Source organism: Rutidosis leptorrhynchoides, chromosome 4 (genome assembly GCF_046630445.1).
Source record: "Rutidosis leptorrhynchoides isolate AG116_Rl617_1_P2 chromosome 4, CSIRO_AGI_Rlap_v1, whole genome shotgun sequence".
In the NCBI taxonomy this organism is placed as follows: Eukaryota; Viridiplantae; Streptophyta; class Magnoliopsida; order Asterales; family Asteraceae; genus Rutidosis; species Rutidosis leptorrhynchoides.
Window position 1 is genome coordinate 70,196,206 of NC_092336.1, and position 23,795 is coordinate 70,220,000.

The 23,795-nt window shown below is 29.2% G+C and overlaps 2 long non-coding RNA genes across 14 annotated transcripts; one reads left to right on the forward strand and one right to left on the reverse strand.

The window, feature by feature from the left end:
* Window positions 1-265: 265 nt before the first annotated feature.
* On the reverse strand, window positions 266-16,984 carry LOC139841811 (uncharacterized). 5 transcript variants are annotated; one of them, XR_011757431.1, is made up of 8 exons: window positions 16,830-16,984; window positions 16,044-16,132; window positions 15,779-15,855; window positions 15,566-15,646; window positions 15,130-15,209; window positions 14,332-14,501; window positions 888-1,316; window positions 266-753 (listed from the first exon to the last, which is right to left on the reverse strand). It is a non-coding gene; the product is annotated as an uncharacterized lncRNA (long non-coding RNA). The 5 variants fall into 5 exon arrangements; XR_011757430.1 differs by having other exon boundaries at window positions 16,021-16,132; XR_011757428.1 differs by having other exon boundaries at window positions 888-949; window positions 1,139-1,316; window positions 15,779-16,132.
* A 2,635-nt stretch (window positions 16,985-19,619) lies between these two features.
* Window positions 19,620-22,379, forward strand: LOC139840057 (uncharacterized). 9 transcript variants are annotated; one of them, XR_011757207.1, is made up of 6 exons: window positions 19,620-19,838; window positions 19,953-20,904; window positions 21,122-21,305; window positions 21,814-21,927; window positions 22,029-22,140; window positions 22,223-22,379. It is a non-coding gene; the product is annotated as an uncharacterized lncRNA (long non-coding RNA). The 9 variants fall into 9 exon arrangements; XR_011757206.1 differs by having other exon boundaries at window positions 22,032-22,140; XR_011757208.1 differs by having other exon boundaries at window positions 22,091-22,140.
* Window positions 22,380-23,795: the final 1,416 nt, after the last annotated feature.

The following is a 23,795-nucleotide window of genomic DNA, read 5'->3' on the forward strand; positions in this document are numbered from 1 at the left end:
AAGATCATCCAAACATACATAACCATCGACTATACATACTATTACACCCTTTGTAAATAAACTTCCATCACCAATTACAAGTGATAAATCAATTAACAATAACCTAGCGAATTAAGTCGATAGTAAGTGAAACTAAGCAATTACCTGATATCTGAAACTGAAAATAGTTATGATACGGAATGTAAGTAACATTTGTATCATTAGTTCATTACTATGTTAGTCACTGATGTACAACAACAATTGTAATATAGTTGGTCATTAAACAAATTTTACATTATGTCTTTGATTTCTTTAACGTATGACTTATGCATTTAAATTGGTTACCTAATCCTTATGTATTTAGTTATTTACATGTCTTCTATAGCAGATCCATTGACGAATTCCCAAATACTCGAATGAACTATATAGCTGGATTATGTTGACATTAAGTAACGCACTCAGGTCCAGTTTAGTGTACCACCCATAAGTCGTAATTTGCAGAAGTTGTAGTGGTAATATGTCACAAGATCAATTTATACAAAATAAGAAAATGGATCCATAAACCAAAATTTCATTATACATGAACAGTGGGCCTGACCATGAGACATGATCTTTTCCAACCAAAAGCTAGTTTTGAATCGAAAGTAATAACGATTTCACAGCCAATTGTACCGGGGGTGTAATGAATGAACTTCATTTCTCATAGATATTGACCTTACACCTGATGCAAATCACCAAAGAATGGTAGCAATGCGCAGGTGGATATACTTTCACCTGCAACATAGGTAAGTTGGGCATTTGAAAACTTCGAACGTATACAAAGTGTAGTATCTCTTCAAAAATTCAAATTTGGTTATACTTTCAAGAATACATGGTTAATTGTGGAACACAATTTTATTGATACTTACCCGAGTTAAAGGATGGACACATAACATTGACACATGTAGCCATCTTATGTTCTTTGACCATTCTAAAAAATCAACTAAGGGTAAGTTCTTGTCACAAAAATAAAAGAAAAAACAACCAAGAATAATATAAACACCTCACAATCACATGCCAATTTTAAATGGCAACATGAGAAAAAAAAAATCAAGCACAAGATAGAGATAAACAATATGCTACTTCTAAATTTAAATCATTAAACTCAAGCCAACGTTACCAGGTTTCTGCTCGAAAATCCAACAGCCTTCAAACCAAACTCTATTTTTGCTTCCACTTGTATATAAAATGTTCTTGTTCAAACTAATGATGTTACATATCTCATGTCATCCATAAGAAAATAAGACTGAACAAACCATATAAACCAAGATACTAATCTTACCAAACTCCATCTCCACCTTGTGATGACCCGGGAATTTCCGATCAAATTTAAACTTAATCTTATATATGATTTCGACACGATAACGAAAGTCTATTAAACTGAGTCTCATAATGTTTGAACTATTTCCATGAATGCATTTGACTTTGTCTATTCCCGACGATTCACGAATAATCATTGTAAGTAAATATGTAAATACATATGTAGATATAAAGAAAATAAATATAAGTATATATATAATGTTTTGAAATAATAAAGTATACTTTAATTTATTTAAACTTAAAAAGTAAAAATAATAATTGGAATAATTAGATTACTGTTAAAATATATATATATATATATATATATATATATATATATATATATATATATATATATATAAATGTCATATTGAAGCTATATATGATTTCTATTATATGTATATATATACTATATAAATATTAAATGTTTGGTAAATAACATCATATGATATAAGACTATTAAATATTATATATAATTAATAAGAGGATATAATATTTAGATATATAATAAATATATAGATAACACAGTAGCAATGTATTCATATATATATATATATATATATATATATATATATATATATATATATATATATATATATATATATATATATATATACTATATGATGTAATATGCAAACACAATCATACAAAAATGTATAGATATTAAATATTAGATAAATGTTACTATATAATATTGGATTACATAGTTAATCAATGGTAATACTAATATATTAAAGGTAAATACAAGTGTAATTATAATTGTTATATTAATTGTCATCACTAGTATTTGTATCATTAAAAACAATTATATAAAAATTGTTATATATAAATTGTTATAATATTATTATTCTAATCATTATTGATATTTATATTAATATTAAGTTGTTATGTTAATATAATATATAGATATAAAGTTGATATATATTTAATTTGTTATATCATTATTATTTATATTATGATTTTAGTATGTTTATTATTGATGTTATTACTAAAAATTTCTAACTTTAATTAAAGTTATCATTTCATAATCTTTATTACTTTTATCATATTTATAATATTACTAGTATTATTTTAGTATTGATATTGTTAGTTTTGTTACATTAAAATTATTATGATTATTATTTACATAATTATATTATTAACTATTATTATTATATATTATATTTTATAAAAATCCAAGAAAAAGAATCGGTTTTGTTACAACTGATACATCATATGGATTTCACAAATCGTTTTATTAATACAAGTTGGTACGAATGATTCCTTTTATCTCCACAATCAAACAAAAGCTGTTAGAACTTTTCTTAAATATCTCTGATTGAATTTTTTTTTTTTTTGCTGTCGATTTCTTTCTACAATAAAACAAATGAATTACTTTGTATTATTATCACGTTCAACCAACAGCACAATTACATTATCATTTATCAATCAAAAGCTCGCTGTATTAATTTAATTTTTTTTACAGAAACAAGCAAGAACAGACGAGGCCCTGTTCTTGTTTCTTTTTCACGAGGTCTCGATTTTCTACTTAATTTCAAATTGTGTAAACGCTATCTTGTTAGTAATATCACATTCAAACTAATTGCAAAGTACCAAGTTCCAATTCGTTATTTTGATTGAGAATTTTAGAGTCAAAGTTGTGAAGAGAAAAAGTCAATCGGGTGTTCTTCAAGAAAATTCAAATTCGTTTATGTGTTTTAAGATAAATTGAAGATCCATAAAGTTTCCTGTAACGATTTAAAACCTTTTTCATTCAGGATTCTCGACCTAAAACGTACTAAATTTTGAGTTTGATCATCGAGTTCATCGTGCTCATGAGAAGGCTGTTACAACCATTTAATTTTATTTATTTTTCTGTTTTGTGTTGATAAACCAATTCACTCCCATCTGGTATTGTTATGTTTCGTATTCAAAACTTAATAAAATCATAAACCTGTTGTTGGTGTTGATGCTGCTATGGCCGATTTCAAATGAAGGAGATGAACGATTTTAAAAAAGGGTTATAAATATTTCGGGGTATATAAAAGCAGATAAGCAAGCATGCAAGAGTGGCGTTGAGTGTTGACGGGTATACGAGGGATCCGGGTTCGAGTCCCAGCATGATCAGCTAATTTTTTTTTGGGAACTTTTTCTTGTGAGGTAGCTTTCTTATTAATATTAATTATTATTATTATCATTATTATTATTATGATTATCTTTATTATTATTGTAATTATTATTATTATCGTTATTGTAAGTATTATAAATGTTATTAGTAAAGTAATTATTATTATTGTATTAATATCACAACCATAATTATAAAGTATTACAACCGTTATTATTATTATTATTAATCGTATAAGAATTATTATTGTTACCACTATTATTATTATGATTAAGATTAAAACAATTATTATTATTATGAAAATAATAAAATTTATTATTATTTTCATTAATATTAGTATTAGTATCATTTTAGGATTATTAGTAACAAAAGTATTTTCTATTAAGATTAACATCAGTAATAAGATTGTTATAATTAGGATTATTAATATGATTGTAGAATTATAATTATTATTGCTAATGTCATATTTATATTTATAAGTATTGAGGACGCTATTATCATTTGTATATTTTTATATAAATATTATTAACATTATTATTAATCTTATCATCTAAGTACTATGAGTATTATTATGATTACGTTTATTAATGTTATTACTATTTTAATTAATATTAGTATTTATATTTTTTTTAAACATTAGTATTATTATTTAACATTATTAAACTTTTCATTTAAAAACTGTTATTTACATTTGTATAAGATTTATTAATAAAACTATCATTAATATTATTCTTATGATAATCATTAATATCATTATCATTATTATTAATATCAGTATTATCATTATTATTATTACTACAAAAATTATCATAGTATTTTATAATTACTATTCTTAACAAACAAATGAAAAATAAACAAAATATTTAATACATATAACATAACAAGATTTATATTGTTAAATATATAAAACTAATATATATCAATGATGAAATATAAAAGTTACGAATATAAGAAAAATTATATCACTAATATTAATATATATATTTGTTCGATTACGATTATACGTTTTAATATATACACAAATGATATAGGTTCGTGAATCCGAGGCCAACCTTGCATTGCTTAATATAGTCATATGTATTTTTACTACAAAATACATTAGGTGAGTTTCATTGTTCCCTTTTTACTCATTACATTTTTGGGCTGAGAATACATGCAAATGCTTTATTAACTGTTTTACAATATTTATATGCGTGAGTTTCATTATTCCCTTTTTATATATATTTTTGGGCTGAGAATACATGCAATGTTTTAATAACTATTTTACAATATTTATATGCGTGAGTTTCATTTGCCCCTTTTACTCTTTACGTTTTTGGGCTGAGAATACATGCAAATGCTTTATTAACTGTTTTACAATATTTATATGCGTGAGTTTCATTATTCCCTTTTTAAATGCTTTTGCAATATATATTTTTGGGACTGAGAATACATGCGCTGTTTTTATAACTGTTTTACGAAATAGACACAAGTAATTGAAACTACATTATATGGTTGAATGATCGAAATCGAATATGCCCCTTTTTATTAAGTCTGGTAATCTAAGAATTAGGGAACAGACACCCTAATTGACGCGAACTCTAAAGATAGATCTATCGGGCCCAACAAGCCCCATCCAAAGTACCGGATGCTTTAGTACTTCGAAATTTATATCATGTCCGAAGGAGGATCCCGGAATGATGGGGATATTCTTATATGCATATTGTGAATGTCGGTTACCAGGTGTTCAATCCATATGAATGATATTTTGTCTCTATGCAAGGGACGTATGTTTATGAGAAATGAAAATATGAAATCTTGTGGTCTATTAAAAATTATAAAATGATTATTTATGTTAAACTAATGAACTCACCAACCTTTTGGTTGACACTTTGAAGCATGTTTATTCTCAGGTACGAAAGAAATCTTCCGCTGTGCATTTGCTCATGTTATAGATATTACTTGGAGTCATTCATGGCATATTTCAAAAGACGTTGCATTCGAGTCGTTGCGTTCATCAAGATTATTACTAAGTCAATTATAGTTAGATGTATTATGAAATAGTAATGCATGCCGTCAACTTTCGATGTAATGAAAGATTATCTTTTCAAAAACGAATGCAATGTTTGTAAATGTATCATATAGAGGTCAAGTACCTCGCGATGTAATCAACTGTTGCGAATCGTTTATAATCGATATGGACTTAGTCCGGATGGATTAGGACGGGTCTTCACAGTTGGTATCAGAGCAGAGGTCTTAGCGAACCAGGTCTGCATTAGTGTGTCTAACTGATAAGTCGTTAGGATGCATCAGTGAGTCTGGACTTCGACCGTGTCTGCATGTCAAAACTTTTGCTTATCATTTCTAGTCGGAAATCATCCGATTATCATCCTTAGGAAATTACCTGCTTATCATTCCCAGTCTAGACACATCTTACTGCATTGATTGCGTGAATAGTGTATAGACAAAATTAATATCTTAGCGTATCTGTTATTGTTACCTTTGCCTGACAGCTTCCGTAGATTCCTCCGTAACTTATGGGATTTTAGTATTATATATGCATATGTAAATTATGTATTGCAGGATACTAATCTACATCCTATAATCTATTTCTTACCCAAAATCCTTTATCCGATCGTATGAGATAAATCCCTCAACTAGTTCGAGTCCCTCAGACTTCGATAGCTATTCCGATAGTTATTCCGACAGCTATTCCGACATGGATATTCACCTAAGCTCCGAAAACGTCCCAGAATGAATCAACCAATCATCCATCCTCAATTCATCGGATGGGTCCATAGTCGACTTAATCAATGGAGATGAGTAGAAAGCGATTCTTTCCACCCACCAACCTGCACTCTTGGCGAAGAACCTGAAGTACTTACCGGCGAATCTGTTCGTAACACCATTTTCTTTCTCATTTCCAGAGTATCTCGCCACGACTATATCACAAGCCAGATTCAAAACTTTATTCATCCGCTCGTTCCGACCGACAATCATCCTGGAGTAATAAGTCAACGAACTTCGCACTCGAATAATCAATTCGGAGAATATGGTACAAAATGTACCAGCTCCAGCAACATCACCGGCACCAACAGTACCGTCAATAACAGCACCAGTACCATCAACAATCCATGATTCAATATCATCATCTGTACTTTGAGTATGATCTTCGTTCTACATGACGTTCTGCATCATTTATCTTCGTTCAACATGGCAAATATGTAATCTCTAATGTTTCAGAGATTATATATTCTTGTTCTAACGTAAATCAAATGAGTTTAATATCATATTAACTCATTAAATCCATGATTGCATCTGAAGAAAATATATATACAAGTATATTTTCATAAAGATTGTAATTAAAAGTTCTTTTGAACAAACTGTTAATGGTGAAAATATTTTAACGGGTAGGTAATACCCAAGGAATATTTAGATTTCACTTTAATAATTTACACTGTATATTCGACGAAGCTGATTCAACAGTCGTTTACTATCCTACTTACACCCGCCGATATACGAATCCGTTCACCACAAAATAACCATTTTCATTCAATTTCATATTTGGATTTTGACCTATAAGAATCCAACAAGTAGCATAATGAAGAAATAATGGACACAATAAAAATTGATTAGAAACAGACTAATTAACAATATTAAATTTTATTAAGAAACCACACTAACAAAATCCTAGCTAACTGTTCCTAGCTAACTGATAATTCTGTAATACATTTTATTTATCGCAATTTAATTATCGCAATTTATATTCTCGCAATTTTATTTATCGTCATTTAGTTTCTGTTATTTATTTTACGCACTTTAAATATCGGGACACGTATACAAAGTTTTGACATATCATATCGACACATCTATATATATTATTTGGAATCACCATAGACACTCTATATGCAGTAATGATCGAGTTCTCTATACGGGGTTGAGGTTGATTCTATAATAATATATATACTTTGAGTTGTGATCGAGTCTGAGACGTATACGGGTCACGACACGTAATAATTAATTCGAATATTATATAGTAAACTATATATGAATTATTATTTGTACACCGCTAACTGTGAACTATCGACTGTAGACTAATAATGTTGGACAATTAAAATGAATTAAAATATTGATTATAACATATGAAACTAAAAACTTCTTCAAGTTTGCCACTTGATTTCGTCTTAAACCTCATCTGTACCTTCACGATTACATTCTGCGTTCAAACCTTTCATGATTCTTGAAAACACCGCAATCAATAGGATGAATCAACCACACTTCATCTACGGAAGGAAAGATTTATGCATATAGTTATGCACCTGAGAAACTCTCGGCAACTGAGTAAAAGTTTAACACGTAGCCGCGTTAGATCCTTTGGCATTTATTAGCAAAAATAATTTTGTGATCCCTTTTCAAAGTAGTCAATTTTGTCACAGCTCCAGCAAGTCAATTTTGACTTTTCATTCGAAACAGCCTTACTATAATCTTGATATATATACGATTACCCTTTTGATACCGGAGAATTCTTTTATATTCCACCATATTATCAGTAGACATACCAGCAACCTCGTTGCCTCTTGGCTTAGATCTCTCTGACAAATCATTATATTTATTCAATGAAACCCTATCATATACTCATCTGCATCTTGTAACGAGAACTGCCATACCAATTACCGGGAATCAGCAATCAGTGCTTTGAAAACTCACATCATATCTACATCAACAGTTATATGTATGACATTTATCTCTTAGAATTATGATCTCTCATTCTGAAATTCTGAAAAGCACTCTGTCACAAATCAATACTATGAATGTTGAAAAAGTTGAATGAAGCAGCAGAAACCATAGACAACCGTAAACGACCATAATCATCGAAAGTTTGATGAAAAAGAATAGTATGTTGGAAAAGCTTAGAAAAGTTGGAACTGGAAAACGAATTGAGCTAACCACGAAGGAGACCAAGGACAAATACAAGGACCAAACACTATATTCAAAGAATCCAGGTAATTCTGAATCCGATGAAATCTTTAGAGAATATCTTGCTCCAAAGTCATGTTAAAATCTTGCGGAAAATCTTTCTCCATCAACCATCGAACTTAGAAATTCTAAAATATCATCATCAATATCTTCGATATTTCTGAGGATATTTTCAAAAATATTCTCGTCCGAAATTATATACCTCTTCGTGCTTCATGTGTATCATTATATTGGAAGCATTCAAGAGAAAATTTAGTACCGAAAAGCAGATTATGCGAAACTATGAAGAAAGCCGTGGACAAATCACAAAGAATAAGTTTGACTTCAAAGAATCTAAATGATTCAATGTCTGCTGAAGTCTTTAGCGAATATCTTGCTCGTTACTCTAAAACCTTGCAGACAATAGTTTCCATCATTCTCTGATCTTAGATATTCAAAGATATTATCGTATCTTTCATTATAAATATCCTCCATATTTCTGAAGATATTTTTATAATTATACTTATCTGAAATCATTAATCTCTTCGTGCTATCAGTATTACATCATATAGAAACTGTTAGTTTCTATATTCTGTAAACTTTCGAGCTTAAAATATGAATGTTATTGAAGTAATGTTGGGAACTGATGCATGAGTTAGTATAATATAATGACACTTGATCAACGTGATTATATTACAGTAAGTCATGCTGAGTTTCTAATGGAACGTGATGATTCATAGATCCTAACGTCATCACGTGCCATTTTACATAACTCTTTCATTATGCTTAACTTCTGAACATATCAAGAAAGTATTTTCTTGACAGTTCTATTCTCAGTGATTCTGGTAATTTAAAAAACAAATCGTGCTATTACGTTCCTTCCTGCTTAGAACATTATAATCATTCGAAACTCTATATCTACAAATTCTGGACCATTATTCGCTTGACTTGAAGTCGGGAAGAGAAAACAAAAGCATAGAGCTTTGAAATTTAATGGAGAATATAAAGCCCGATAACAACATATAAATTACAAACCGTGTATATCAATGTTTATCGCAATATAAATACACGGGAGAATTAAAAACATTATAATCCCAAGGGCGAAGTAGAAGAAAGCAGATTCCTCTGGTGGAAGTTGGGAAAGGAGAATGATTGTTGTGATAATCAGGATAAGGACAAGGATCAGAACTGGATTAAGCATTTCACGATCTTTTGAATTTGGAAATTTAGTATTGAAGTGGTGAAGATTAATGGAACGGAAAAGGGTAAAATTTATAGTGAAAATATCAGACAGAGGAATCGAGGCAGATCACCGCATTTAATAATAGAAATCTAAATTTCCTTATTCGCAGAAGAATCGAATCTTTTAGATTTCGAAGATTTTCTTCTAAATCCCTTGAATTCCGGAATTCAACTAAGGCAACGTCATAAGTTAAGATGCATCTTATTTTCTAAATTCAACCCTGACTCTGTCAAAAGTTAAGATGAATCTTTACTTTCCTATTTCACTCTTTGGTGATAACTTCACGCGTACGCTTCGAGTACTCGAATTATTTTATCCATTACTCAATAGTAATAAAACTCTATTTTTATCAACTCATATTCGTCATGAAAACATTTTTATTGTTAGCCATGACCACCTCACTCAAATTTCGGGACGAAATTTCTTTAACGGGTAAGTACTGTGATGACCCGGGAATTTCCGATCAAATTTAAACTTAATCTTATATATGATTTCGACACGATAAGCAAAGTCTATTAAACTGAGTCTCATAATGTTTGAACTATTTCCATGAATGCATTTGACTTTGTCTATTCCCGACGATTCACGAATAATCATTGTAAGTAAATATGTAAATACATATGTAGATATAAAGAAAATAAATATAAGTATATATATAATGTTTTGAAATAATAAAGTATACTTTAATTTATTTAAACTTAAAAAGTAAAAATAATAATTGGAATAATTAGATTACTGTTAAAATATATATATATATATATATATATATATAAATGTCATATTGAAGCTATATATGATTTCTATTATATGTATATATATAATATATAAATATTAAATGTTTGGTAAATAACATCATATGATATAAGACTATTAAATATTATATATAATTAATAAGAGGATATAATATTTAGATATATAATAAATATATAGATAACACAGTAGCAATGTATATATATATATATATATATATATATATATATATATATATATATATATATATATACTATATGATGTAATATGCAAACACAATCATACAAAAATGTATAGATATTAAATATTAGATAAATGTTACTATATAATATTGGATTACATAGTTAATCAATGGTAATACTAATATATTAAAGGTAAATACAAGTGTAATTATAATTGTTATATTAATTGTCATCACTAGTATTTGTATCATTAAAAACAATTATATAAAAATTGTTATATATAAATTGTTATAATATTATTATTCTAATCATTAATCATTATTGATATTTATATTAATATTAAGTTGTTATGTTAATATAATATATAGATATAAAGTTGATATATATTTAATTTGTTATATCATTATTATTTATATTATGATGATTTTAGTATGTTTATTATTGATGTTATTACTAAAAATTTCTAACTTTAATTAAAGTTATCATTTCATAATCTTTATTACTTTTATCATATTTATAATATTACTAGTATTATTTTAGTATTGATATTGTTAGTTTTGTTACATTAAAATTATTATGATTATTATTTACATAATTATATTATTAACTATTATTATTATATATTATATTTTATAAAAATCCAAGAAAAAGAATCGGTTTTGTTACAACTGATACATCATATGGATTTCACAAATCGTTTTATTAATACAAGTTGGTACGAATGATTCCTTTTATCTCCACAATCAAACAAAAGCTGTTAGAACTTTTCTTAAATATCTCTGATTGAATTTTTTTTTTTTTTTTTGCTGTCGATTTCTTTCTACAATAAAACAAATGAATTACTTTGTATTATTATCACGTTCAACCAACAGCACAATTACATTATCATTTATCAATCAAAAGCTCGCTGTATTAATTTAATTTTTTTTACAGAAACAAGCAAGAACAGACGAGGCCCTGTTCTTGTTTCTTTTTCACGAGGTCTCGATTTTCTACTTAATTTCAAATTGTGTAAACGCTATCTTGTTAGTAATATCACATTCAAACTAATTGCAAAGTACCAAGTTCCAATTCGTTATTTTGATTGAGAATTTTAGAGTCAAAGTTGTGAAGAGAAAAAGTCAATCGGGTGTTCTTCAAGAAAATTCAAATTCGTTTATGTGTTTTAAGATAAATTGAAGATCCATAAAGTTTCCTGTAACGATTTAAAACCTTTTTCATTCAGGATTCTCGACCTAAAACGTACTAAATTTTGAGTTTGATCATCGAGTTCATCGTGCTCATGAGAAGGTTGTTACAACCATTTAATTTTATTTATTTTTCTATTTTGTGTTGATAAACCAATTCACTCCCATCTGGTATTGTTATGTTTCGTATTCAAAACTTAATAAAATCATAAACCTGTTGTTGGTGTTGATGCTGCTATGGCCGATTTCAAATGAAGGAGATGAACGATTTTAAAAAAGGGTTATAAATATTTCGGGGTATATAAAAGCAGATAAGCAAGCATGGAAGAGTGGTGTTGAGTGTTGACGGGTATACGAGGGATCCGGGTTCGAGTCCCAGCATGATCAGCTAATTTTTTTTTGGAAACTTTTTCTTGTGAGGTAGCTTTCTTATTAATATTAATTATTATTATTATCATTATTATTATTATGATTATCTTTATTATTATTGTAATTATTATTATTATCGTTATTGTAAGTATTATAAATGTTATTAGTAAAGTAATTATTATTATTGTATTAATATCACAACCATAATTATAAAGTATTACAACCGTTATTATTATTATTATTATTAATAATCGTATAAGAATTATTATTGTTACCACTATTATTATTATGATTAAGATTAAAACAATTATTATTATTATGAAAATAATAAAATTTATTATTATTTTCATTAATATTAGTATTAGTATTAGTATCATTTTAGGATTATTAGTAACAAAAGTATTTTCTATTAAGATTAACATTAGTAATAAGATTGTTATAATTAGGATTATTAATATGATTGTAGAATTATAATTATTATTGCTAATATCATATTTATATTTATAAGTATTGAGGACGCTATTATCATTTGTATATTTTTATATAAATATTATTAACATTATTATTAATCTTATCATCTAAGTACTATGAGTATTATTATGATTACGTTTATTAATGTTATTACTATTTTAATTAATATTAGTATTTATATTTTTTTTAAACATTAGTATTATTATTTAACATTATTAAACTTTTCATTTAAAAACTGTTATTTACATTTGTATAAGATTTATTAATAAAACTATCATTAATATTATTCTTATGATAATCATTAATATCATTATCATTATTATTAATACCAGTATTATCATTATTATTATTACTACAAAAATTATCATAGTATTTTATAATTACTATTCTTAACAAACAAATGAAAAATAAATAAAATATTTAATACATATAACATAACAAGATTTATATTGTTAAATATATAAAACTAATATATATCAATGATGAAATATAAAAGTTACGAATATAAGAAAAATTATATCACTAATATTAATATATATATTTGTTCGATTACGATTATACGTTTTAATATATACACAAATGATATAGGTTCGTGAATCCGAGGCCAACCTTGCATTGTTTAATATAGTCATATGTATTTTTACTACAAAATACATTAGGTGAGTTTCATTGTTCGCTTTTTACTCATTACGTTTTTAGGCTGAGAATACATGCAAATGCTTTATTAACTGTTTTACAATATTTATATGCGTAAGTTTCATTATTCCCTTTTTATATATATTTTTGGGCTGAGAATACATGCAATGTTTTAATAACTATTTTACAATATTTATATGCGTGAGTTTCATTTGCCCCTTTTACTCTTTACGTTTTTAGGCTGAGAATACATGCAAATGCTTTATTAACTGTTTTACAATATTTATATGCGTGAGTTTCATTAATCCCTTTTTAAATGCTTTTGCAATATATATTTTTGGGACTGAGAATACATGCGCTGTTTTTATAACTGTTTTACAAAATAGACACAAGTAATTGAAACTACATTATATGGTTGAATGATCGAAATCGAATATGCCCCTTTTTATTAAGTCTGGTAATCTAAGAATTAGGGAACAGACACCCTAATTGACGCGAACTCTAAAGATAGATCTATCGGGCCCAACAAGCCCCATCCAAAGTACCGGATGCTTTAGTACTTCAAAATTTATATCATGTCCGAAGGAGGATCCCGGAATGATGGGGATATTTTATATGCATATTGTGAATGTCGGTTACCAGGTGTTCAATCCATATGAATGATATTTTATCTTTATGCATGGGACGTATGTTTATGAGAAATGGAAATATGAAATCTTGTGGTCTATTAAAAATTATAAAATGATTATTTATGTTAAACTAATGAACTCACCAACCTTTTGGTTGACACTTTGAAGCATGTTTATTCTCAGGTACGAAAGAAATCTTCCGCTGTGCATTTGCTCATGTTATAGATATTACTTGGAGTCATTCATGGCATATTTCAAAAGACGTTGCATTTGAGTCGTTGAGTTCATCAAGATTATTACTAAGTCAATTATAGTTAGATGTATTATGAAATAGTAATGCATGCCATCAATTTTCGATGTAATGAAAGATTGTCTTTTCAAAAACTAATGCAATGTTTGTAAATGTATCATATAGAGGTCAAGTACCTCGCGATGTAATCAACTGTTGCGAATCGTTTATAATCGATATGGACTTAGTCCGGATGGATTAGGACGGGTCTTCACACACCTACCAATAACCGTCGTAATAAGGCGACATGAAGCCAGCCATAGCTACCACCAAAATGATCGCCATCATAACCATCCTCATAAAGACCGATGAACCACAGGTCACCTCTTCAAATGCAATATAAAATTTCGATTTGAGTTGAAAGGAAAACCTGGTGGTCTATATGAAATCTGAAACAAAAACAGTAAAAATTGAATAAACTAAATCAACAAAGAAAATACACTTTAGAAACGGCTGAGATCATCATCAACAGTAGAAAATACTCCCTTTCTCGGGTAGTCTGAAAAAGAAAATCCTTTATCCATTTACCATAACACTTATGCAGGAAGTAGACATGTCCTAGAACAATGTTGATTATAAGTTTTAAATCACTCTTGAGTGTTTTAGTTACAAGTTACTACACCTCTATAATCTGAACACGTAAATTACATTATCAAACATTACAATTTTTATATCACATCAACTATAATGTACAAATGATGTATGAAATGTTTTAATACACAAATGATGGTAATATGTATCTATACTTTCTAAAGCATATAGCCATGGTATTGGATTATTAGTGAACTTAATAGAAATAACCAGTCAAAGTATCATGTCTAGCAGAAAATCCTATTGAGATCCAACTGGTTTCATGAAAACCACAAGTATAGATGTATATCATGACATTAGAGCAGAGAAATCGCAACTGATGGAGCAAACGAGAGCTAAATAGCAAACAATTAACATATCTATACACAAATATAGAAATATAGTAACCCTAATTATCATCATCATTCAATCCTTATCATTTTATACCTCAACTTGTTGACCACACTAAACAAGTGCAAACTTCCATTCTTCTCGTTTTTCTTCACTGGAAATTAGTTTTTAGAACCCTAACAAACACAAGCATAAAAGTTGGGTCAAAATAACACTGCATAACAGTTAGGTCAAAATCTACACTTTGACAAACTATAGTGTATTAAATTAAGTGGGCAAACTGCCCAAAATTGTACAAAATGCAGTCCCGAAAGTGTACAACTGGACAAATTGTAGTGTACTAAATTTGGTGAACCACTGAACCCACCCGTTTTAACACCTCTATACATATACGGTAAACACAATTTCACCTTAACTCAACGCAACAAACAGAATTTTCACTTCCGGTTATTATAGCATGTTGCACTTAAGTAATATGAAAACAACTGATTTAATTGATTAGTAATGTTAAACACGATCATAATGCACTTACAAATTTCTAACGAACATACAAGATTCTTTCTTATCAGCTCTCGCATTTTAAAAACAAAATAGTCAAAATGCTCCGTAGGCCCTGTTAACATACAATGAGCAAACACAAAAACATCACTTAGCTGAAAATTTAAAGGAACATCATGTTTAATTTCAAATAATACAGATAGTTACCTGACCCAGTTAAATTTGCATTCAGGAACATAATACTTACTTTATGTTTCATCAGCAAAAATCTTCCTTGACTAAATCATAACCCGCCATTGAATGATTTGAGCATTAGCTTTCACCCTAAAGTGTTTTCCGTGATGTGTAAAGCATCATGAATCATTTTATTCAAAAAAACATATTATTAGTGAAAAACTACTGGCTATTTTTAAATATGCCAACTCTTACAGGAAAAAAAAAAAAAAACTCGAGTCCTGCAAACATGAGAATGGATAAAAGTGAAGTAACCTGAATAATGTCATCAACATTACCCTATGCAACTCTTGAAGCCACAGTACCGATTAAGAGTTCCACCCCGAGTTCAACAGCAACCCTAGCTTTAGGGTTAATCTGCTCATCTCTAAAGGGATACATTAATGATATTAATATCATAACCCCAATCAACCCATTCATAAGTAAATGGGGGTATGATTGTCATCAGTTGTACAACAGTTATACAAAGTCAAGAATAAATACACAACTTATGATTATGGGATTCAAAAAATATTGTACCACAATATCCTTGTAGGTCATACGGGTTATACACTAAACAACTGGAGTTAGAAAGGGAAAGGGACAAAACGGGTGATAACTTATACATACTGTTACTAAATTATTACACATGCTAATCCTAAAAGAACTCGGCAAATTCTTGTTCAACAAAAAAGCATGTAATTTCATACATACTATTACTGAATTATTATGTTACTATATTTTTTAAAACTCAGAAAAAGAACTCAGCAAATTATACTGTTTCAAAAAATCCTAAATTATAGTGTTACTAAAATTCCTTAAGGAACTCAGACAAAGCTAACAATTCACATAACTCATTGTTTGAAAACGTCATTCAGACTTTTAAGTTACTAAAATTTTTAAAAACATTAACATCATTGGGTCTTTTATATATAACTTGTATCAAAATTATTGTGTACGGATATACCAAGTATTATTCATAAATACAAGCAAATAACAAAAATTTTATAATCTTTACCCTAAAACCACTAGAACAAAATAGAGCTAAAAGTTGAAATAAAGTAAGAATTTTAGATGGTAAATACCTTGGATAATTTTAGGAGTGTGGATTGATGCTTGAGTCTTTGAAAAATGGCAAGTTACTAAAGTTATGCCCGGATTTGGTAGATGGGTCGGCAGTTGGGAGAGAAAAGGGGTGGGGTGAGCAGGTGTAGGTGAAATGTGTTTGATTGAATTAAGGGTTTTGTGGTAGCGCTCAATATTTTCATTCAGCGCGTAAAATAAATATTTTCCCGGTTAAGCTAGTGCGTCGACAAGTATACTGTTTTAAAACTCACTTCGTCCCTAATTTATTGTCCAGTATTCCATTTTTTAATGTCCCAAATTAATTGTCTATTTTCATAAATAATAATATAAGAAGAATAAGTTATATTATACCCTTAATGTATGTGGATATGATTAAATGAGAAAGAAAAAGTAAGGGTAAAACTGAAAATTAAACAGAAAGTACAGTACTTTTCTAACATTTTCTTAAACTATATGTTTTTTTGTCTTGGGACAATTAATATGGGAAGGAAGGCGTATATCTTTTCTTAATTAAAAAATCAGTTTTTTTAAGATTTATTTTTTTATTAATTTATTATAATATACGGAGTAGTTAAATATATATTATTACCATATTAATTGTTACAGTTAAAGAAAGTTTATTATTACACTATAATTTTTATTACATTATAGTTTACTCCTTAATTTTTACCTATTTTTTTTTTATCTTGTATACACAAAACAAGGGGTATAAAAAAAAACTTTACATATTTATTCTTATCTATTTCTGAAAATTAACAATTAATTTGAGACATTCAAAAATCAAATACTGAGCAATTAATTAAGGACGGATGAAATATATTTTCACATCCTAATTAAGTATTATATTTTCTTGTCCTATATAATGGTTAATATAAATATAATTACCACACTTAATAAGTTTAGGTGGAAATTCTCTTGCGATTAGAGTTCGTTTAGATGACGAAAATGATATTTTATTCATTTTAGGGTTTAGGGTTTAGGGTTTATCATGCGAAACTTTAAATCATAGCATAAATTATGAAGAGGTCTGCCAATATCATTCCGTTGTTGGCAGTGTAACTTGTCAATACACATTAGACGCGGAAGTTAATCAATTGTTGCAAGTAGGGATTTTCCAAACTACAGTCCAATATTCGGATAAACAACGAAAAACAAGTCAAAATAAGGGAGCAACGGTGCGATTGTTAACCGTAAACCCTAAACCCTAAACTCCGTTCCGTCACTTTAGAGTAATCTGACGTTGAGGCACTACATATCTAACTCGTCAAGATCCATCGTTGTGACTTCCATACGTATACTATCGGCAACAAAACATGTCGTGTCATGAAAAATTGTATGAAGAGGTCTCCATAGCACTTATTGTCAATGCGATGAGTATTCTTTTAAATGCGAATCACTTGATAAAATAAATAGTCGGGACTATTACGTCTCGATTGTTGCAAAACTATAACGCGTTTAATGCTTCAGTGTATGAGTAGTAACAATAGGTCAGATAATCATGAACAGTCCACCTGCAAAAAGGTCAACCTTTTTGCAGCATTCAATGTTTTGCTGCAAAAAGGATTACTGTCATCTGCGATAGGCTTGAAGATTCTGAATAGATAGCAACGTCCCTTACCCCCGACGCGTTATAAGAAAATGTAGTTTGGAAAAAGAGTTTAAAAATAGTGGAATCGGAGTGAGATGACTAAATTAGAAATAAAAAACGTTAAGGGGTGCATTATGAAAAAATTGATAAAATGAGAGAATAATGGGTGAAAAGTAAAAAAGAATAAAAAGAGAGACATGGAAGGGGGAGCCAAGAATCAAACGGTTTACCCTTCGGTATATACCTCGAATGGTTAGCCAGTAAGCCATTGTTGCATTTGTTTTGAATTTACAATGTTTAGTATTTAACCTAAGAAATCTCATTTTTAAATTAGCCAAACAGTTGTTTTTTACCCTTCGAAGTGATTGTTATTGTAATTATATCCTAATTGAAGAGTTCCGGTTATCATGTTCTCTTTGAATATATGTATAATATATTTAACATGAAACAGTTACTCGTAATATACATTATATAGTTTACTTTTTAGGATGGTTGGATGGGCATAAAAAAAATATTTTACTTTTGAGGATGGTTGGATGAAAAAAAAAAAAAGCTTCCGTGTTTTGAACCCAAGACCACTAGGAAACCAATCATAGCACCTAACCACTCCATCAACATTGTATTTATATATGTGTGTTACTCATTAAATTAAATAATGCTTGTAAAAGCTGGGTTTTTTTGAAAGAAGACAAAAGCAGCCATAGTGTTTTTTTTTTTTTTTTTTTGTAACATGGGTATCCAACATTTTTTAACTGACTAATCCCAGGGTGTCTACCCGCTTTGCGAGCAGCCCAGAGTCATTGCAGGCGAACCTCCGTGGCCATGAGGGGGAATAACTTTGTGAGTGCAAGAAATCGAACCCTAGACCTCCACATTGGAAGGTCAGGGTCTTACCATGCCACCACCACCCTCATGGTTAGCAGCCATAGTTTTTTTAGCCAAGGAGTTTGTGGGTAATTACACTTGGGTCCCAATTGAATAGTACTCGTATGAAATCTCAATTGAATATATTTATTATAATTATAATTATAATTATAATTATAATATGGTAATTAATTAATTAATTATAAATTATATTAACATAATACAGAGTAATAATCAATGAAAATAATGGCGGCCAAAATTATTTGGGTATTCCCTCCCATCTTTCTAAAACATTTTAAATTCCTTAATTTTCTAACTTCCTAAAAGGTCACTAATATTCCTTAATCTATCTTCTTTCTTTATCTACCTAAATTCACTGGTATATAGATTTCTGATCCTATTATTCAATAATCAGATATTGAATGTCAATCCATCAGTATGATTATGGTTATTTCGATTATTTTTATACGATTATTCGATGTTTATTCTCCCTTATCTATTTGACCTAATTCCAAAAATCCTTTGTTCCGCAATTACAATACGATCTTCGCCGATGGTATGTATCATATCAATACCTTATAATTCATTCTAAGTTTTGATATATAATTGTTGTTTGATTTAATAGGTGTCTCTTTTTTCTTGCTTACGTATATTTTAAATTGGAGATTAGGGTTTAAAGCTATTGACTTCAAACTGTTAATTGTTGGCGATTGCCGTTGTTTTACCTGCTATTGCTGCTGTTTTCGTTAACTCGACTATCCCGTTTGAATTTGGTATGTCACTGAATTTTGCATACTAACTGTTTATAAATTTATAACTGTTATGCTTAATCGGGTGGAATTAGGGTTATGGTTGTTGATTTGTTATGTTTAACTATGAAGTGATGTAAAAATATTATCAAAATTTTAATTATTAAGTGATGTAAATTTTACACCAAACGATAATATTTTGTATGTTTAATTTAGTACAACTGACATAAAAAATGGGTTTATGGACGAATTTACAATTATAATTAGACGAAATTATTCTTGATGTGCAGTTCACTGAGCTTCCCATTTTACTTATCACTTCATTTTTGAAATAGGTATTGTTCTTGATGTGCAGTTCAAGTACTGCATTTATCGTTTGCAAGACCAAAGATTTAGTCACAACTCATAAAAAAAAGACACAGTAACAACTCATAAAACGTTTGCAGTCAGTTGCATATCACTTTATGTCGATATTCTGTTTCTTAAATCGTGTCACCAACATTTTGGAGCTAATGTTATGTGTACTAAATGTGGTCAACTAAGTATACATTTAGTATAAATTAGCTCTATACATTTAGTATACTAACTCTAATCATTGGTCCTCTTGGGCATTCCCACTTACATCCGTCCCCTTTCTCTCGATAAATATTGTTACCGCATTTGATTTTGTTTGATAATAGTTGGAGTATTTTTATTCAAGAATGATTATATTATATACTAGAGGTTTAGCAGTTTAAAGTTAAACAGAAAAGCAAATTCTACTCAATACTTTGCAACTTCGGACCAACAGTGAAGTTCGAGATTCATTAGTTGCTTATAACTACAACACCTTCATAGATCCAACAGGATACCAAGGTCAAGTAGATATCCCTGGTATGAAGCTATAAAACTTCCAGTAAAATAGAACTTAAAATCTTAAAAAAGTTTGGTATGCATAACTGTTGTAGTCATGATCTTTGAGGTTTGTTAACTTCAGTTGATATAAAGTTCTATATTTAGACTTTATTACATATAGTTCATAGTTCCAATCTGAATCATATTTATCTTTTATAAAAGTTATTTTGATTTCATTTTTCGTTCAAATTTCCAGGTATCATCAAGAGAATCGAACACCAAAAAACAATTCTACTGTTCCGAAACAGCTCATCCACAAGGACACCACTAGAATTTATCATTGATCACACATTCGATGTAACAACAGCCGCAACACCAACGGCAGACACACTGGCCAGCAACACAAAAGGCAACACAAAATCCATGTAAAGACCACAAAGGTTATGTTAAGAGTTATAATCAGTTGCACTAATAAGTCTCATGCATCCATATCATTCCAAGTAACAAACAACAACATGAAGCGCGGGCCCAATACCATTGTTTCTAATTGTATACACAACTAATGTTATATAAATTGTTCTTTTATTAAACATTAAAACCTGTTATACAAAATTTAGGATCACTAAATAGTACCAGCTGACTGTCTAACTAATGATCACAGGAATGAAAAAATACAAGGCGTATTGTGGCTGTTTTGTGTTTGGAAAAGAATGGCAGTTTAAATACCATGTTGAGATCTTTAATAAAAGTGATTGAGATTATAGTTTAGTTTTTCATGTAGCTTTTTAGTTTACACATTTAGTTTTCATATATTCATTTGGATTACTTCCTGAGAATCACCATTCAACAGCTGGTATTAACTTTTTATTCATTTAAATTATGAGTTCTAGTCATTCTCTATTGTATGTTTCCTAAATTTGCAACTTCATGTTCTTTTATTGTTTGCAGCTGCAACAGTTGCTCCTACTACTTTGTTTCAGCGACCTATGCTATTGCTATGTCAAGCTATTAACTATAAGTGTTCATCATTGCCTGAAACCTCCATCGCCCTTTATCCCTAAGGTATATAATTGTGTTCTTTTCTGCTTAATCAGTTACCTATTTCTCACTTCCAAATTTTGTGAAATTAGTTATTGTAGTAGATGTTTAATTTGTCGTTATAGTAGGAACCTAAATGCTATGCTAGATGAATATATTATTGGACTATATGGTTTATTTGTGATAGTTGGAGACGCTATTGGTACATCTCTCACTTGGCCTTGTCTGTTTATATCGGTATGTCCTTGTTAAACTTGTAATAATTAACATTAATTTCAACGTGTACCTTTATGTTTATACATGGATGGTTTATTTGTAGGTGGTACGTGGAGATTGATAGAGATAGATGTTGACATATGACGTTATGCGCTGCTTGTCATTAATTTTACGTTCTTGTTAAATGTTATTCGAAGTCTTTATATATTGGGATTAATTGTGAATTTTTATGTTTAGTTTTGTTTGTGTTATGAGAATAATTTATTGAAAAATAATTTTGTTTTATTTTATATTTGTTTTAGTATAAATTATTAATTAGGTGTCCATGATCATGTTAAATAAAAACCGGATTCAATAAAACCGCTCAAAATCTGAAAACCAAACCGGATTGAATGTTGGAACCAGACCCGATTAACTGAACCAGACAAGAATGTCTGATCTGGATCTGATTATCCGAACCGGACTCAAAACCCAGACCCAAATATTCGAACCGGATCTTAATATCTGAACCGGAACCGAATATCCAAACTGGATCCAGAACTGCTATGACTTTATAGGACATATAATTATGTCATAATAAATTTGATATTATATCGTTATATTAAGACCCATTTTTAGTGGTACTAACCTTGAAAATCATTGCATTAGGACCTTTTTTCTTGGTGCTAAACGAATATGTCGATATATTAGGACTCTTTTTATTAGTACTTTTGTAGTATTTTTTTATAATAGGACTTTTATTTGGGTACTAATATACTATATACTTATAATGAGACCATTTTTGTTAGTCCTTAAGAAATATAAAATTTTATTAGGACCCCTTTGTTGGTACTAACGTATTTTTTTTTTTTACTTTTGGGACCCTTTTGTATGTCTCAATCTAAATAAAAGTCACTCGATATGTACTTGTAAGGACTTTTCTGTGTGGTCGTTAATTATATTATAGGACCCGATAATTGGTTTCACAATCTTATTACCTTTTACGACACTTTTTTGCGTCTATACTTTATACGACCGCCTTAGTTGATACACACCTCATGTTGGTCCTATCAGGCCAAAAGGTCCTATAAAGTGACATTATAGGACCAATTTGGGTGTCCTATATGTACACTTTTGTTGTAGTGGCATGATGTTTGTATGGTTGTCGAATTGCTAGATTGTATGCGGTATTGTGTTTGAGATTGCAAGTAAGTAGGTTATATATGCATGTGTATACTTATTGCACTCACTAAGCGTTAACTTACCCCTCTCGTTGTTTATCTTTTTAGATGCAGGTGCGGAGAAGGGAAAGGGGGTTGTTGGATACTAGTTCCCCATGTTGGATTTGTGTTGAAGCTTTTGAAGCCGACCTAGAGTTTTGGGTAGTTTAGCCCCAAACCATGCTCAGGTGTAGTTTGGATTAAAACTATCATTTTAAGTGGGTCGAATTGTATTACCTTTGATTAATGGCCTTCGTGCCTTTTTGTAAACATTAAACTTGTGGTATTGTTTTAATGGATCGTATGGAATGGTTTACATCGTTGAATGGCGCGTAAATGTTTAATTACTTTTAAAAAAAATTTACTCTTGTTTAATACGGGTTGGGTTGTTTCAGTGTGGGACGACGTCCAAATAACAGACCTGATGAGTTGCTGAAAATTTTCTAAGTGTCGAGCCAAACTTCAATCAAACGCAAT